The 19,448-nt window shown below is 35.9% G+C and overlaps 1 non-coding gene across 1 annotated transcript; it reads right to left on the bottom strand.

Moving 5' to 3' along the window:
- Window positions 1–18,402: 18,402 nt before the first annotated feature.
- Window positions 18,403–18,475, bottom strand: Trnak-cuu. Its single transcript has one exon. It is a non-coding gene; the product is annotated as a tRNA-Lys (tRNA).
- Between the last annotated feature and the right edge of the window lie 973 nt (window positions 18,476–19,448).

Below are 19,448 nucleotides of genomic sequence, written 5' to 3'. Positions count from 1 at the left end.
GACGGTCTCATCCACACTCCTTTCCGAGCCCTCCTTCTTATCTACACGCCACTTCTTCCACGCTTTTATCTTAATATCTCTTTCACTTTCTCTGTTCTCGTTTCTTCTTCTCGCTGCTCGTTCACCTGTTTTTACCCCCCACCCCCCCTTTCTCTACCCTCTTCCTCCTTCTCTTCTTCTTCTTCTTCTTCTTCCTTCTTCTTCCTCTTCTTCTTCTCCCTCTCCTACTTCTCTTCCTTCGTCTTCTATCTCTGCTCAGTCTGTATTTTCCAATTTCTGCTCGTTCGTTTTTATCGTCGTCGTCGTTGTCGTTGTCGTCGTCGTTGTGTGGTTGTCGTTGATGTGCCGTTCGACCAGCTGGATCAAAACCATGGCACACGATTGGATCGGTCGTAAAGGCTGTCAGAAGAGCGGCAAGTCAGTTCTACGATGGAAGTCCACCTCATCCTCGGTTACTTTCGCCTCGGACACAAGCTCTGCTAGAGGAAGATTCTCGGCGAAGAGTGAGGATGCAGCAGCTGATCCGCCGTTATCGTCCATGTACCGGGTTTTCGATACTCTCGCATTATTGCGGACCGCCGTGGTAGCGGTTTTAGAGCACGGCTAACTCGAAATCTGAACGGACGAATCAAGGTGGTGTATCTGGTGAATGTGTAGCAGAAGATCGGTGACGCGCGCCAGTCAGAACGGCTTGTTCGCGAAGATAGGAAACCACGGAATTGGTTTACGAGGTAGCATCGAGGCGACGTGCGATGGATCCTGAATACAAATGACCGAGTGGATCGTCGAGGCTTCCTGTACCCGATATCGCCGAGGGTACTCGTTACACTGCGAATGATCCTGGCTAGAGATCGGCCAGCCAGACGATAACCGAACGAAAAGGCTACAACGACGGTGAATTAGCGACAAAGGAGGCGAAAGGATCGTTGCTCGCTCGTCTTTAATCGGTTTTGTCGAGGTACGCAGGTTGATGCTACCGATTACCTTCGTCGACCTCGCTCTATCCCTCTCTCTTAGTCCCTCTATCAATCGCAAGAACTTCCACCGACACGTTACTCGTACCGCCTTAACGGGTTTCTCTCTCTCTCTCTTTCTTTCTCCCTCCCTCTCTTCCAAGCACCGCCACCTCCTCTCTTTCTCCTTGTCTTTGTCTATATTACCGTTTCTCTTTCACTGACTGACCGCCCCCCTCCCCCCCGCCAACCGTGGGAGAGTGTATCCTTCCGGAGTCGTCAAGGGTCGAATCACGCGCGCAGTTCTTTTGCGGAATATTTTCGCGGGGAGATATCACACTGCCACACCACTTTACTTTATTCTTCTTTTCACCACTCTACGGAATCGGCGCGACGCGTATAATTAAGTTCGTAAAAGCTGGGCCCCCGGTGCACGCTGTGTACAGCGGAGAACACGGCCGGTGCGTGTTGCGTTCCCCACCAACACACGCACGCACGCACACAAACAAACAATACACACACACACATGCACGCACTCACGCACACACACACAGACGTTCGTTACACCGCGAGAAAACACCTAGCGAGACACGCTATTCACCGCGCGATCCTTCCTTCCACCGGCCCTGCTGATAAACAATCGGATAAGTGCGACACGGACGGATTGAGAAGAGAGAAAGAAAAATAGCTAACGACCTCCGTGCATGTGACACTGGACTTGGACCACACCACCGGTACGTGCGTGAACCGATTAACGTAATAGCCAACCGATCCGATTGAGAGATGCTCTGTGATCAAAGTGAAATCCCTCGTGGCGATCGTCGTCGTGGGACCCGGCGATTTTCCACCATCGATACGATCGATTTCAATTACAGATCACGGCACGTCGAGAAACGAAATACGCCGGCGTAGACGACGATGAGGACGATGATGATGATGATGATGATAATGATGATGATGATAATGATAATGATGATGATGATGATGATGATGATGATGATGATGATGATGATGATGATGATGATGATGATGCAGATGATGAAGATGATGACGACGATGAGACACCGACGTTGGCAGATTCGGTGGTCGATTAAAACGGGGATCTGTGGTCGTTGTATCGATGGCCGATTCGTCGAATCGAACGATCCAGTGTATGTCGCGCGATGTTGTGCTGCGTGTCGGTTTTATTAGGAGGTCAGGGGTAGTCCGGTAAGTCGACGGGGTTATCTGGTAGGTCGGATGGTGCCGGTGCGGCGTCCGAGAAACTACTGAACGAGTGCCGCGGTTCTCTTCTCCTGCTCGGTTCGGGCACGCTCCTCGGTTCGCTCTCGTAGAGAGATCGACACACCAGCACACGGGCCGGCAGCAGCCGAGAGTGAAACCAATACCAGTACGCGGAGATCGACTCGACTCGCTACTCACACGGGCCCACAGCATCCATCCCATCCCGTCCTCGTAGTTGTAGTAGTAGCCGTCGTCCCGTTTCGTCCCGTTTCGTCTCGTCTCGTCCCGTTCCGCTTCGTACCGTGTCGTCCCGATTCCGTCCCATCCCAGAGCGACACAGCACGCGACAGATCTGGATGCTCGCTCGCTCTCATCCACTACCTCGCCACTACGACCACCACGCGCCGCTTCTTCTCCCTCTCTTCTTTCGCGCTACTCCCCTCCACCCTTATACCGACTCTCTTATCTCTCTTTCTCTCCTTCCCTATAAACCGCCCTCCGCCCCACCTCACTCTTTCTCTTTTTCTTCCTCCTCCTTCTACTCCTCCTTCTACTTCTCCTTCTCCTACTCACGCTCTTTCTCTTTCTCGCACACTCCTGCTCCCCTTCTCCCTTTTTCTATTTTCCTCTTTCGTACTGCTTCGCTGCTTCCTTTCTCTCTCCTTCTTTCCTTCCCTCTTTCTCCCTTCCACTCGTCTCTACCTGTGTCTACCTATTGCCGTTCCTTTCCGCCGCTTTCCTTACCTTCCTTTCCTTTGATCACTCTCTCGCTCCCTCCCGTTCTCCTCCCGTTTTCCCGTAACACCTCTTTAACTTCGACTTTCTTCTTCTTCTTCTTCTTCTCTTCCTTTAGCTCTCTTACCGTACCTTCCTCTTTCTTGCCGGTTCGCTCGTTACAGCGCTCTCCTCTCACTCCCTGATACTCCGCCGTCACTAACGTCTCTCTCCTCTTATTAACCGCGGAGCCGCTGCCGCGCGCGCTCTTTCACTCTCTACCGTTTCTCCGTTTCTCCTCTCCTCCTTCGTCCTATATCTCTTCCTCTTCCTCGAATCTGGCCCCAGTTCCTCTCCGACTATTTTAAACCCCCTTCGGCCGTCCTATTATTTTTCCCGCCCAGTGTTCCTAGAGAGAAAGGTTGCCGTCGGTGGTGGAAAGATAAAAGGACAGTTCATCGGACTAGAGAAAGAGGAAACCCGTTAACAAGGCCACGAAGGACGCGAGGTGAACACCTGCAAACCTGGCAAGATAAATTGTTCAGAAACCGCCTGTTGCACACGCGCTCGCGGTGACGATTCTTCCGTCGCGTCTTCCTTGTCGCCTCGCTCCGTTTCCTCATCCTCCTTCGCTTCGTACCTTCCCGCGATCCTTCTCCGTATCCTCCTGTTCCAATTTATTTTCGTCTTACCTTTAGATTCCTCCTTCCGTCGCTCTTTCTTCCGTCATCTCTTCCTCCCTTTCGTGTCACGTCCTTTTAGCAGTCTGTCTGTCACGCTAACGGGACGACTCGTGGCTCCGCCGTCTGATCTCTTTCTCTCTCTCACTCTCTATCTTTCCCTCTCTCTCCCTTGCTCTCTCTCGCTTTGCCGCTCTTCACGCCGTGCTACGCTAACGCGCGACACCACGAACAGCAGCCTCGACGCGCATGAGTTCTCGTTTTCTTCGGCTCCTTCGTTTCCTTTTCATTCTTCCGTAGACACGAGCGCAAGCCCTATCGAGGTCAGCCGTGCGTACCTGTAAACAGTAACAAGGTCGTCCCTTGAATCCCCGTAGAGAAACGTTTCCGCCTTCCGCAGCTCGCACTTTCCACGTTATTAGAGAAATACTCGTGGAATCTGTGCCCCAGGCCTGTAAACACCGGCCGCCACCTTGTTCTCGGTGCTTTTATTCACCGTGGTCGGAAATTTTGCAGAACGGAGGAAACTAGAATTTGAGGAATACAGGTTCGTGGAATCGTGACGAGTTTCCTTAGGGAATAATGAATTATGGTGGGACGATTTTTTAGTGTGTTTTAGTCATTCGTCAGAGGATATCGAAATGGATTGCAGTTTTAGCTGTTGGATTTTTCGTACGTTAACGTATCGACGAATACGTCGATAGGGAAATGTGTTTTTCTTTTCTCGATCAATTTTTACTTGAACGTAACTAGAGTACTTTTCTTATGTAATTTATGCACCTTTCACTTTGCATAGGATGGATTTGGTTTATGTAACTTTCTGATGATTTTGATAGACAATTATGTCATTAAACTCTCGTTGTGAGAATGATATTCGGGAAATATTCGTGTTTATTTTGCAACTTTTGTTAAGAGAATGTTGAATAGTTTCTATGTAGTACGTAGTTACTGAATTACGAATTACTTGATTTATATTTTAACTGGAAATTTCTTTATTTTGATTCCTTGAAATTTCTTTTTAATAAGTAAATTGATAAACGTATCTGCCTATGCTCTATTGTGTACAGCTTTTCCATGTACAATTACTATTTTCCAAATTATTATTTTAATACAGCAAACCCCTGATAACACGGTATATAATCACACAATGTAAAATGTAATGTAAAATAAAATTAATCCAAAAATTCAAAAATCCTATTCTGTTATAAATACATCAATTCAATAATGAAATACAGGACTATCACCCTTCTTGCGAAATGGAATTAGAAGAATGAAAATTATGAAATAAATGCAAATAAAAGTGTAACTACTTTTACTTCAAGTAAAATAACATCATAACAAAACATTTTCAATTTGAACCCTCTGTAACCCCATTTTTTTTTCTTTCATAGAAAGAATAATTACGGTGAATTGCAATTTTACATTTTGTCTAGAGAAATAAGAATTAATAATTATTATACAAAAAAGCTAGTAACAATGCAATGTAATATGACAATACAGAGGGTTAATATTTGTTTGTTTTGAAGTGAAATACAGAGGGTTAATATTTGTTTGTTTTGAAGTGAAATAAAAAAAAATTTAACTGTCACATTTCAAATATTTATCTTACGTTTTGTACAATAAACCTTTGCACCTTTCATAAATATCTCTTTCCAAATGCACACATAATCTATATTTGTATAACCTATGCTGACTCGTGTTATACGAGGGTCTACTATATTACTACCATTATTGTTCTTATATTTCTTCATACTCGGAATGTTCGTTTCGACTGTTCAACTTATACAAATATTAATCTTTCAACAATGAAAACAATCATCGTCCCGAATACGTTGCGTCAAAAGGGAAAAACAGGCAATGTTGTTGAACGCAACTAGGGACGAGCCAATCGCAACATAACTCACGATAAATTGTTGCATCACGCGGCCGATTGCAACGTTGTTATCATAGTCACAAGAAGATACTTAGCGAAACCAGACAGCCATCCGAGATAACACATTTTAGTACATAACACGTACCCATTTTTACTGCATACTTCGTCTCACTTCGCTCTTAACTTCAACTTCAACCGTGCTTATCCCAACAACCAAGTATCGTTCCCAATAACTACGCTGTAATATCTACGATTAAAAGAAAAACGAGAGAAGAAGAAAAGAAAAGAACGCGTACAAAGCAAACAGACAGAAAGGAGAGGAAAAGCAAACGACCAAAAAGATCATGTATCGTTTATGCGTTTTCAAGCCCGTTAATAGCGGTTTTTTCGAGGAAAACTGTTTCATCCGTGTAGAACGGTTTTACAGGGGCGGCTTCGACAGCGTATATACGAAGAAGATAAAAGGAAGATACCATTCATCGAGAATCTGCTCCGCGACACATACTTAAAGGCCTTCGACTTTTACGAGGCGCGTCAAATTTCCACCGTTGTCGAACATCTCGTCAGTTACTCTCCGAAGATAGCCGGATAGTAGTTTCCACGGTTTCTCGGGATTTCTCGTTCGGAACATGGCAATCGGTAGAAATATTTTCGACGCGTATACCTATCTTTTCGCCTGTCAGCTGACCACGGACAACGTGAAACTTCTGGCCCGATTGTTCGGACAGAGAGAAGCAACGAAGTCACTTAGAGCACATTTATCGCGCGCCTCGTAAATACGAAAGGATACTAGGCGATGACGGTTCGGGAAAAAAATGACGAAACGGTGTACGCGTTGATAAACGCTGAAAGGACACGTATGCATGTCGAAGATTAGAAGGCGCCACACGATCGTCCACATTCTTACGTCGTTTCGTTGCCCACCTGGGAGAATTATTATATACCCCGGAGGAATTACTCTCAAATTGTCGAACCACTGAGAGCCTGAATACGCTTCGTAATTGCTTGAGAATCGTTTGTGTTGAAATTTCTTTTTTTAAGGGTGTACTTCGACTCTGCGGGCATTATTTTCTTTTTCGGGGGAATGATGAGAGTGTAATTTCTAAATTTAGGAGAGAAGGAAAGTGGAATTTATGTTGTTTGATGTATGGTGAAAAGGATGTTAAGTAATTTAATAATTTTCTCGGTGAAGATTTATCCAATAGCGTGTTTTGTCCGTTTCCATTCGTGTTCTAGTCGATAATTTTGAGATGGAATATGCGAGGAAAATTGATTCTTCACGTATTTTTCCTTGGATGGTTTTAAAATTTATTGTGGAAGTATTAATTAAAAAAAAAAACGGAAAATGATCACAGATAGAGACAGATATTGCACTGGATCTATGCAAAATTGAAAAGAGAATAATTATTCAAGAAATATCATTAATAATAATAGTTAGTTTAAAAATAGTTTTTAATAAGTGATTAAGAAGAAGAACTATTTAATTTTTATTCAGCTAGTATACGATAAATGTATCAAACTCCTTGCACAGAGTTTTTGAAGTTAGGCGACTAAGTAAATTTGGGTCAATTTGATCCAATATCATGTATTTACAAGAAACGAGTATAATAAAATAAAACTCAGTTCGTTTAATCATCACGGATTAACATTTTAATCATTTATTAACTCGTGCTATACAATTTCGATATTATATTGAAATTATATGAAAGATTGCTTCTTGTCTTGTCGATCCTATTTTCTTTTCGCATTCGACCACTTCGAGGTATTGCACGAGCACGTCTTAATATAGAGTTATCTCTTGATTTATAATATCTAGAATTATTACGTTCAATTTCTATGCGTTCATCTAAATGAAGGCTGTATAAACATTCTTCGGAATCTAAGCTTGTTTTACCTACTTCTGTTTCTGTTGCATAATCTTCTACAGTCACATCGTCAAAAATATCTTCATCTAACTATAAATTTTGTTTTTTGTCGAATTGCAAGTACTGCTAGAAATAAAAATAGAAGAAAATCAAATTATATTAAAGAATAACGTGTTGCATCAATATTTAAAAGACTTTAGATGGTTATATTACGGAAAATAAAAGAGCACATAGCGTTCGTGACAAAAGAATACGCAGCAGAAGAAGCATAACAAAAGATCACCAAAGTGATATTGGATCGAATTGACGCATAAATTCCACAAGTGTGAATGAGAAATTCAATTGGTTTCCATTAAAAAACTCCTGCAAATTTTGTTGTTTTCTGCACAGATTATTAATGTTTGTTAGATATTTAAGGATATGAAAAAGTTTCAGTCGAAATGATACATTTAATAATAGAAGAGAAAGAATTTGTGATTTGATTTTTGGATAAATTGGCCCATTTTCCGTACAAAGATAAAACAACATCTAATTTTTATGAAATAACGAATAAAAGTGATAAATATTTATTATTATTTATCTACGTCTTACTCAAGATGACGATAATTATTTGTCAATTCTCTACTTGTGAATAATAAAATTGCTTCGTGTCAATTTGTTCGTGTCAATTGAATAATAATGATCAACTAGTCTCGACACTTTGACTAGCGTATTGTATACCTAGTTCCTTAAAACACTCTGCGCATTCTTAGTGTAAGAAAACGAGGTGTTACATTTTCGTTAATTTGATCCATATTAGTCCCTCGAGAAATTTATTTGTTTACAAAAATAACACAGCATGTTCAAAATTTTGTGTTAAAGAATAAGAAAAGAAATAGAGGAAATGCAATTTTGATCTTACCATCAATGTATTGTACAATTAATAATGCTTTCACTTTTTACGAAGTTTGTGAATCACTTTCCAAAGTGAAGTATGACATCATGCAAAATAAGTATATTCTGAAGGTTGATTTAAAACTTGTTTTAATTGAAATTACAGAGTGAATATATGCCTTTTAAACAGTATGTAAGGATTGTGAAAACTCTATTTCGATCACTCTAAGCATAATATATAGATAATAAAAATGAACAACGTTTTCTAATACTTATAATATTCGAATATTAATGAATTACTTTTTTTTCAGTTACTACGTACCACCATCTTTTACGATAATTACTACATAGTGAAGTATAGTAAGTACATATTTTTCTACGAAAGAAGGTATCTGAACAAAAAAAGACAAAGTTTAATATTCTATTTCAACGTAAATTTCACAAAATTCTAATTGCACAAAAATTCTCTAAAACAAAGAAAGAATTAGAGGTATAGTAACGAGAATTTTAGAGGCTCCACGTGAATCAGTAGAAAAATATTAACAGAATATTAATAAGTTGTTTAATTTGATAAATCCATATTTTTGTATATCCAAAATAGAAATCATTCTTTGGGGTTATTGTATATAAAATAACTATATTTCCATATTTATGTACACAATTCCATATTTTATGTAAAAGAATTCACATTTTGACCCTGTACCTTTCAATTTACCTTTTTCCTTCAATTTTTATTTAAATTCACTTAAGCATTCACTTAGGAATTTTAAATAAACTGACATTCTTCAAACAGACGTTAAAATATTTAACTATAGCACAATAGCAGCAAATATTTATAAAAATGATACGTACAAGATTCTAGATAAATCTTCTAGACTTTCCTCAAAATTAATGTATCTGCAGTATAACCAGCAAAATAAAGAATATATCAGGTCGTCCCATAAGTAGATAAATAGTATTGCTTCTTATCTTGTTCATACACAACGAAAAGAAAAATTTTATTTTTTCATTTATTTTCCCCAGGTTTAATTTACAATCTGTAGAAGTACATTTGATAAAGTATAGCATGTTTGAAGCTGTGGAACATGAAACCTACTTTCGCATTGGTCCATACCATATTGCAGAATGATTAGATTTCAAAAACAAAAATAAAAGAAATTAAACAACTGAACTGGGAATTAATACCATATCTACCATATTCTTCTGACCATTGAATCTCCATCTATTTCATTCACTAAAAATCTTTTCAAATGGTAGAAACTTCAGAAATACAGATCACTGAAAATTAACGTAAAATCAACTTTGTAATTCAAAAAATAAGATTTTTTCTGAAAAGAGGATTAGAAAGTTGCCTGAGAAATGGCAAATGGTCGATATATCATCAGCTAATAGTGTAATAATACAATTTTTGTCTCGAAACTAGACTTCTAAAACGACATTAATTATCGAACAAGCTAACACATATCTACCTGGTTCAAAAACACCGTTAGCATACATTTTAAACGTTTTATAAGCGTCGATCAAACCCATGAAGCACGGTTGATTCGTTCGCTACAAAGTCCGAAGTTGAACACGTTCACGGGGAAACGCGAGTGCATACATATGTATGTGTAATTGGTCGGTAAACTATTAATTCGATCGCTGTAACCTCGATCAATTCTCTCTCGCGTACGCTCATTACCGTTGAAACTCACACGTGGCAATTTCAGTCAAATTAACGTCGCGACCTATAGAAACGATTGGATTAAGCCGGCTTGACGCAAACATTTCAACCGAGGCTTTAAAACGGAACGAGACGATCGTAAAAGCTGGGCCCATTAATGATACTTCATCAATTCAGAACTGACGTATCAATTATCCGCATGAACATCCGTCGTCGATAGCCGATGCTACACTTTCACTTACAAAAACAACAATTTTCCTCGTTTTATTGGATTGTTGAAAATAGCGTAAGATTACAATGTAGCAACACGTTGAGATATTCACGCGAAGGAAAGAATCCCGATTTGCATGATAATTAGAATGGATTATTATAAACGCACATTGTCAGTTCGATTCTTCTCTTTCCAGTGTATTTACACTAACTACTCTTACTGCCGCGAGGATATACGGATATCTGAGTATTTACAGCGGGTGATCGAATTATCAGAGCCACAAAAATATGTTTTCTGTGTTTGTGTATAAATAAAATTACAATATCAAGGTTTCCACACTGGATAATTTTTAATTAACGATTGTTCGCTAAAGATAGACAAAACAGTTAAACTTAGGTTATGTAATTATAAAAAATACAGTTAAGAAGTAACAATAAAGTCAGTATTTGATTGCTGTAATAAATAGTAAAAACACAGTAAGAAAAATTCAAATACTCAAGATCTATAAACAGACAAACATGTAACACGTGGTTCTCAAGTGGCGATTTGCAGTATGGATACAAAATAAGGTCCACGTGACAAATAATATTGCCTAAAGTGTCGTCAAGTGTGTATTTGCAATTTGTAAACATCAACGCTTCGTAAAAAAAAAAAAAAAATAAGAATTCATTATAACTAGGTTTCCATCTGAAAATTGATCTTTATAACGTAAAACCGTCAATTTCTTGCAGGTGGCTCTAATAATTTGATCACCTACAGTGCATACTGTGCGGTGCTCAGGAGTTTGCCCCCCCGGGCAGCACAGGGGCAAAATTCACTCCCCTAAATCTCACGTCGTGCAGTGGTTCGAATGGGCCATGATTTTTCTTTATAAAGGAGGTAAGAAAACTGTTGAATTAACAAAAAATTTTATTATTTTTTGTTTTAAAACAGTAGGTAGCAGTGGTTTCACTTTTTTTCCTAACTGAATTTCTTAGTTTTCTTCCAATTTTTGTAGCAACATTAAAACCTAGAAATATTTCAATTTGGAAAACCATAACTTGAAATAATGTAAATATCACGAAAATGATAACTACTGTAAATATAATGTAAATATAAACTACCTTTTTTAATTCTTTGCAATATTAAAAGCTGGCTGGAATTATCCCACACCTCATGTTCAGGTATTTGAAGTAATACACTGAATTGAATTTACATATCAGAAAAAACCAAATGTAACGTTGAAAGTAGAAACATTTCTCTATTTGATGAGATTAATATTAAAAATTTATATTAATTTCAAGTACTAATTTATCTTATTTAAAAATTGGCCACTGTTATAAGGTTACGTTGCAAAATGAACATTCAGGTATTGTTTAAAATAAAAGACTGCTATAGTCACAGAAACGACGAATATTAACTAGCAGCATCATTGACAAGTGGCAGTAGGTACCATACAAAGTCAAATCACGCGTTTTTTTATTTCAAGAAATTAAAGTGGCCGAAATTACCCCGCTTTCCCCTATACTTTTTTCTCAGATAAAACGAAAAATATTCAAGATGAATTCGATAGGAAAAATGAGCTTAATAAATGAAAACTCAAAGGATAAGATTAATAAGGTGTGTAATCCTATCACCTTGTACGTTAACTCCAATTTTTTAGCCACGTTCTCGGTCGTGTTCAGTGAATTATGAAATTCTACCACTTCGCATGCAGATTTGTGAAAAAATTTCGCGAAAAATAACCGTGAGGACATTTCAAATAAACATAAAGATCGTCTTATTAGATGCTTAATTCATATTACGAGTGATTAAACACGGTCAATTTATAATATTTAATTCCGCGTGGCCTCCGAACACGGATCAGACCCATAAATATAAGCCGATGCAAAAAAGTGAACGTAAATATTGGTCTAGCTTCCGAGATAAGTAGACGCACATACACTACTGGTCAAAAGTTTTGGCATCGCTAAACATTAAAAGTTATACAAAAATTTGCAGAAAACGTTCGCAAATTTAAGAATTTTTTAAATTATCTGAAATCAGAGCTGAGTGAAATTTAGAAAAGAAACATTTGAAATACTACTTTAAATAATAGGTGCTATATGGTTAAGATAAAATGCTATTTTAAAAAGGAACCGAAATTTCGGCAAATAAAATATTTTTATTCTAATAACCTCAAGCATAAAATGAAACATCTTAACTTTGTGTTTCAAATACATATGTACTTTATTTTCTGACAATGAAAATTAGTTGAGAAAAAGAAATATTAAATGACAAAGTAAATTTATTTTTAATTCAAGCACGTTGAAAATTGTCCAAATTTTCATCTCTTAGGCTACTTGCTTAATTACAAATAAATTGAAAATAAATAAAATATTTCTAAATAAAACCCGACTATTTTCAATATCCTTCGAATAAAATACTAGTTCGAAAAATTACTGCAGTAAATACATTATTTTATTTTCATACTTATAATAAAATAGAACTAGAAAATAAAATAGACTATTTACTATCTGCTAATTGAAAGAATATTTCGCCCAGCTCTGATCGAAACAAAGTTAAATTGCTAATGATCTCCGCAACTTCAGTTCCAAATCTCTTAAAAATTAGTAGCAGATTCAATATTAGCGTAAATTGGCTGAAACTTTTGGTCAGTAGTATACATAGGACTGGACCCGTCTTAACGACATTATTAAATCAATGAATAGCATGTAACTGGACGTTACGGAAGAAATCATCGAACTGGCTCATTATTAAGAAATTTCATTTCGCGTAATTATTGCTTGGAAAGCTGATAAGCAAGCGTTGGTTCATAAATTACAACCGAATTCTCTCCACCCATTTCTAGCAGCTCGAAACCCACGCGTTCGCGGCTCAACGCGCGTACATTATGGAAAAGAAGAAAAACGCCGGCAAAGTTTGCGTGAAATTTCGTAATCGGCTAATACAAAATATAGTCGCGCTAAACGAGTATTGTTACGCATTGCTGCTTGGTAATATATTAAGATTTATATCGGTCTTTGTCGTTTCGTGAAAATCTCAATTTAAGGGTATGATTTGTTGGAACTATTTTTTATCTACGGTGTGGAAGTTTGTATTCTGTAAGATTTCCAATGTAGCATTGCACAAGCAATGGTTTAATAATTGGTTTATGGTTTTAGTGTAATTAATGGAATGCTTTACTTGTTATATTGAGATTACATTTTTGTATATCTACTGTAGGTATAAGGGGAAGTATGAAAATTTCAGAAAATATGTTATGAAAATGATGATAATTATTCTGTACAAAAACGAAGAAATCTTTTTTTTAAATATAATTTAAGATCGCAGTAATATCTTGGTTATTAGCGACCATAGTTGGCGGTTATTCTGTTTCACATATTTGAGGTTTTCTTCAAACAAAGGAATTTGAAATTATGTATTAAGTCATTTCATAAGTTCCTTTCAAATTTTATAATTTAAATCAATATTTCCAACGAGCCTTTAAAATTGATAAAAAACCTAAGCGACTTTTTATTTCTGTTTTTATTATTATTATTTATATATTTGCAGTTTTTATTATTACGAGATGTGACAATGACGTTTTAAAAGTAACTGATTGAAAAATTGTATTTTGAAAATTAAACAGATGTGAGGGCATTGCCTTCAAAATAGTCCCCTTGAGACTGCACAAACGCATTCTAAAGTTGGACCCATTGATCGTGACATTTCTGGTACTCACTTTACGGTATCTGTTTTAATACATGCGTTACGTTACTTCCAATTTCAGAAACTGACAGAAAATATGTTCCTTTCACGAATCTTTTTACTCGGAGAAGAGAAAAAAATGTCAGAAGGAGATAAATCAGGTGAATACAAGAGGTACTCCAACGTTATGATCGATTTTGAATTTGAAAACTCTTTGACTAGAATAGTTGAATGTACGGGAGGCATTGTACTGTTGGATGCAAGAAGAGCCTCAGTCCTTTCTGAATAAAATATTTAATTAAATTCTATATTTTTTTCTATGCATTCCTTCTATATAAATTTCATTGTTGTATCTTTAAAATTGACGGAGTTACAGCAAATTTAGTAAATCAATTTAGACCAACTGACTCTTACTCTTCTGAAAACATATTCAAGCCAAACATAAATGAACCTGAATGTAGTACGATTTTCATATATAAAATATTGCATTGTTTTCCTTCTATTTTTCTATTAAATGCAATAAAATTAACAGATTTTTTAGTTTTGTGATTGCGAACGGATTTATCATAGTAAACCAGAAAAACGGAATCTTCAAACAGTACAGTAGACAGTGCTCAAAATAATTTTTCTACAAAATTGCTACAAAATATATTGTTTCAATACCATATATTTTCTTCGAATATTATATAAATATTAAACGAAAAATACAAAAGAATGTCAAAAACCAATATTGTTTTCTGATTATCAACGTTTTACGCAATAAGGGCCTCAGAGGGCTATAATTAAAATTCATTTGATTCATTAATATATTACATAACTCTGCAATTGTGTCAATGAAACAACAAACAAGAAATATCGAATTTTGTAACAATATAGACAGTCTTGCAACAACTTCATTACACATAAGAAACGTTTAACGTTTAAATGTTTAGGGACGTTTTTTTCGAAACTGACTTTTGTCACTGAGGCCTTTCTTGCATCCAACAGTATACTATTTTCTGTCGAACCGTAACACGAAACTTCTCAGACACGTCTTTTCGTGAACCAACTTGCACAATGACTAAAACGATTGACAATCTTTACCTTTCGCATGCTGATAGAGAGGGGATCAAGCTACAAGCTGGGGGATATAACTGTTTACGTTGTTGCCAGTTTGACGGAAACAAAATTATTCTTAAAACTTATTGTCATACCTTGTATGAGAGTATAATATAATTCGTGGTATGATCCAGACAATTTTCCTTCCTTGTATATACAAAAATAAGTCACTAGTATGAGAGAAAATGTTTTCGTCCAAAGTTACATTCTGCAACAATTTTTTAAGAGCAAATTCACCAATTGTATACTTCTATGCATATTATTATTATTATTAATTATTATTGTTATTATTATTGTTATTGTTATTATTGCTATTATCATTGTTGTTGTTATTGTTATTATTATTATACATTGCTTTCAACCGTCATAATGATAACAAATAATACACACTTATTCCAATGAATTTGCTGAAATATTTTTCGACTTTATTTTAAACTCACTTTACCATACTTGAAGCATATTTTGTTCTACTCGCGAAAATATTTTATATTTATTTTTATTTCCTTTATTTAAATGTTCCTATTTGCTGATACAAATATTTACATTTGTTTTATCCTTCATTTAGCACACTAAAGTGAGGATTTCGGTACTATAATATTACCGACAATCACTGGAGAAGATTTTTGTTGTCTTATTTGCAGTGTGAGTGCGTGTGGTTTAGAGGTTAGGTTATATCTTTATAATATACATATAAGGTGTTCATCGTAACGGTCTTCATAATATTTTAGGCACAATCAAATATCAAATCAAATCAAATTACCCCGAATCAATTATCAGTGTACACTTTTTTGCAATAAACTCCTTAAAAACTTGAAACAGCAAAATTGAAAGCGTTTCACCATTAAACATTTGTCGAGTTAAAAAAAACCATACAAAAGGACGAAACAGAACCCGAGTGACAATAATTACTACTCTGTTATAATTCGAATCTCGGCCATCGATTCAATGAAACTCGTTCAATTGACTTCGAAGGTGGTTAAAGGGAGCAAAACGTGGGCAACGTGCCACGCGGGACGATCAGAGGGTGGCAAAAGAAATAGACGAAGCCAATAAAATAATACGGCGGGAGTAAAGGGTGAGGGAGTGGTGAGGAGGGGGAAAGGGAGATCGAGGGCAATCGGCTGGTGATCCTCGATCACCAGCGATCTCCGCGCTCAGTGATCGGTCAAGCGCCGCGATCTTATCTTTAGCACACTGGCTCAAATGTATCAAACCGGACAGCGTTCTGCAACTTTCTTTTGCGCATAACCGCTTCCATTCACGCTCAACAGCGAGCTGCTCTTCATTAGAAACATTGTTTTGTGTCAAGACAGGCGGGAGCAATTACGTCCAATGGAACTATTGAGAAAGAAAAAAAGGAAGAAAACAAGGAAGAAGGGAATCGTATGTTGAGTGCTCCCTTCTAGAATGGATCATGATTGACGTATAGTACATCGTTGAAAGCTTCCACTTATGATTCGTTTCATGATTCTTACGTACACTGCCGTTGGTAAGTATTAGGACACCCGTTAGGTTCGTATAGAAAGTATTGTACAATTGAAATTACTTTTTTTCCTTTTTACGTTTCCTCGTCATATGTCAGATTTTTAAATAAATCATTTTTTTTTAGGATATTAATAACTACTTTTTGTAATGTCTTGTATGTGTTAAATAATTTTAGAATAAAATTGTAATGATAATAATTTTAGAATAAAATTGTAATGACAATAATTTTATAATACAATTGTAATGATAATAATTTTACAACAAAATTGTAATGTAAATTTTAAAAGATTTCAGTAGACGTTTGTACAATTTAGTAGATTTTAGTAAAATTTAATAGGTTTGGTACATTTTTCAAATTGTACTGGATAGTGAGTGTAATCGAAAGGCATTAAGTACAATTAGTTAAGTTTGAGAGAAATTGCTTTGAACGCTAAGGGTTTTGAAGTCATTGGACTGAATTTAATCTTCTTGAAGGGAAAGTAACGATGAAGAGAATAATTAAAGCTGAAAGGAAATAAGAAGTTCAATTAAGATTTGAAGTTAAAGATTAGCAGTGCTGAAAGGCTACTGGTGGTAACGACAGCAATTACATTTTTCTAGAAATTTATTTATACACAAAATGTGCTCGTCTTCGTATTATTTTAGATTTTTATTTGATTAAAAAGATATTGTAGTTTGTTCAATAATGTACCTACTAATTATAATTAAAATGAAGAAAAAATAATGTTGTAATAATCAATTCTGTTCTTGCCCGTATTGAAAACGAACAGATCTTTGAATTTTTAATAAGAAGATATACCTGTATCAAATTTTATTATTGCTATTACATAAACTTCTCAAAATGAAGAAAAAATGTAACGACTAATTTCATGTGAATAAAATTACAATTTTGCTTTTTATATAGTTTTCTTCCTCTATATAAATTGTGCAATATGTAATTGAATTTTGAGCACTTGTTATCGCTTAAAAGAATTTAATAATGCGTTTCGCATTCTAATATTTTAATATTTAATATTTCTCTTATTTTATTTGCACAGAAACCTGCAGTAAAATTCTCAATATTGATTGGACAACGATTATTCCAGAAAATTAATTTTATTATCATTTTAACTAATGAAACTTGTTAGTCTATTAGTCTTTAATCTTGAATAAGCGTTTTCCCTTCGTTCAAACTTATTTGTAAGTCTCAATGTCTGGTAATTAATCTTCATTTTTCCCTCTCCACGAATTATCAACGAACTTTCGTACCCAAATAGTTTCTAATATTTTACGTTCAATGCATATGATTCAAAGAGCGCATTAATTAGGCACAGATTCAATATTTTTAATTATTTTAATACTCGTATGTACTTTATTTTAATACTTTTACTACGACAAAATATTTTTACGTTCCATTGAGATATTAACATCAATTTGAAGAGATTTCAAGAAGATCTTCAATTTTTTAATAGGATCAACGTAATGAACATATCTTAATTGAAATCTCAATTTTGACGAGGAACAAGCTTCGAATTGTGCCAGACTGACTTATGTCATAACATTTGCGCCCAGCGACAATGAGATAAATTGTACATGAGTGTATCCATATTTTAAAATTTATTTTTAGCTTCGGTCGCTCCGAGAAATGCCTGCATATCCTGCTTTAAATTAAACAGAAAAATACGAGCCAAAAGAGCAACGAGGCTATTTTTGAAAAACTACACACTTCGGTATACGAACGGTGCCTTAAACCTTTTGTAAATAATGTAGCTAAATGAAAACATTCACTCTAGAAATATCACGCGTAATATACTATTAAAAATAGTACAATAGAACAGAGTTTCTTTTTTTTTCCAATTTTAACACGCTTTATACATCAAATTTTTATATATAATTTTTATATATAAATTGTTCTGTATAAGAATTGTTTTAATTGTCATTGTTGAACTGAAATTGGTAAATATTATATTGTTGCGTGCATTACATTGTTAGAAAACAATGCAAATTGTTGCTTTCGCTGGATTTTTCAATCTGTCTTTTGCATAATTTTGTCAAATGAAAAGGAAATATGCAACATATTTTGTTACAAGAATTAAAAACGAGAAAAAAGAATTCCGCCCAACGTGGGGCTCGAACCCACGACCCTGAGATTAAGAGTCTCATGCTCTACCGACTGAGCTAGCCGGGCAGTTGAAATACGTTTACGAAAACAATTATATTACTAACTTTAGTACAATATCAATTTTTTACAATTTATTCCTTTTTTTTTCATTGCAGAAAAAAGATTAAAAAACGTAATTATTTATATATGCACACATATATTACTCACGAAGCTTTAACATTACGTAAGTAAAAAAACATATCACTTCCTTGAAGGAGACCACAATTTTCTAATCATCGAAACAAACATTCTACTTTTGTTGTAAATTTTAACGAAGCTTCAAACGACCTATGTTTGTATAAAATTTTTTTCTTACTTATACCTACAGAATTCGCCGACAAAGATTCGTCCGAAGAAACTAGAACACGGAGTATATATTCACATGCGCTTTTGGATCAACCGAATCACGTGGTTAACAAAGATGTCGAGGCTCGAAATTGTATTGATACGAGTCGTTACAGACCATCGAGAGGTAGCTTAAGCCTCAAGGAGCAGATACACATTGTTATTTGCTTATTTAGTCAGTGTAAAATTTCTGGTCAGTGTTAAGGATCAGTTATACCAGGGTCATTTTAAAACAGACAGGGTTCTCCTCTCGAATTTTAGTGCCTACAATTCTATACAAAGTTTTTAACAAAGGTTCAACGTTCACATAGAAACGTGTCTAACCATGATAGTTCTCTTACAAACTATAAGGTTCGTAACGCTTAATTTATCGGTGGTAGCAATAAGAATTTATTCTATACCGTTTGCAACCATTGTCTCGTTCTTGCAGGAACTTCCACGCTATTCTACTTCAGGTAGGCATCGAAGAACGTCGTCTGTTTTACAAGACCTTTTATTACGGTATCATTCCAGGCAAATTACCGTTGTGGAAATGTTTAACATTCAACCTGCTCGTTTAACAATGATTCAATAAGTCACTGGGAGATCATCTGAGTAAATATGCGCGAAATCTGCCTACGTTACCGTTATCTGCTCTTTCTATGTGATAATACGA

Source organism: Habropoda laboriosa, unplaced genomic scaffold (genome assembly GCF_001263275.1).
Source record: "Habropoda laboriosa isolate 0110345459 unplaced genomic scaffold, ASM126327v1 scaffold193, whole genome shotgun sequence".
Classification (NCBI taxonomy): Eukaryota; Metazoa; Arthropoda; class Insecta; order Hymenoptera; family Apidae; genus Habropoda; species Habropoda laboriosa.
Note: the sequence above shows the minus strand (reverse complement) of the source record. Positions and strands in the feature narration are given on the sequence as shown.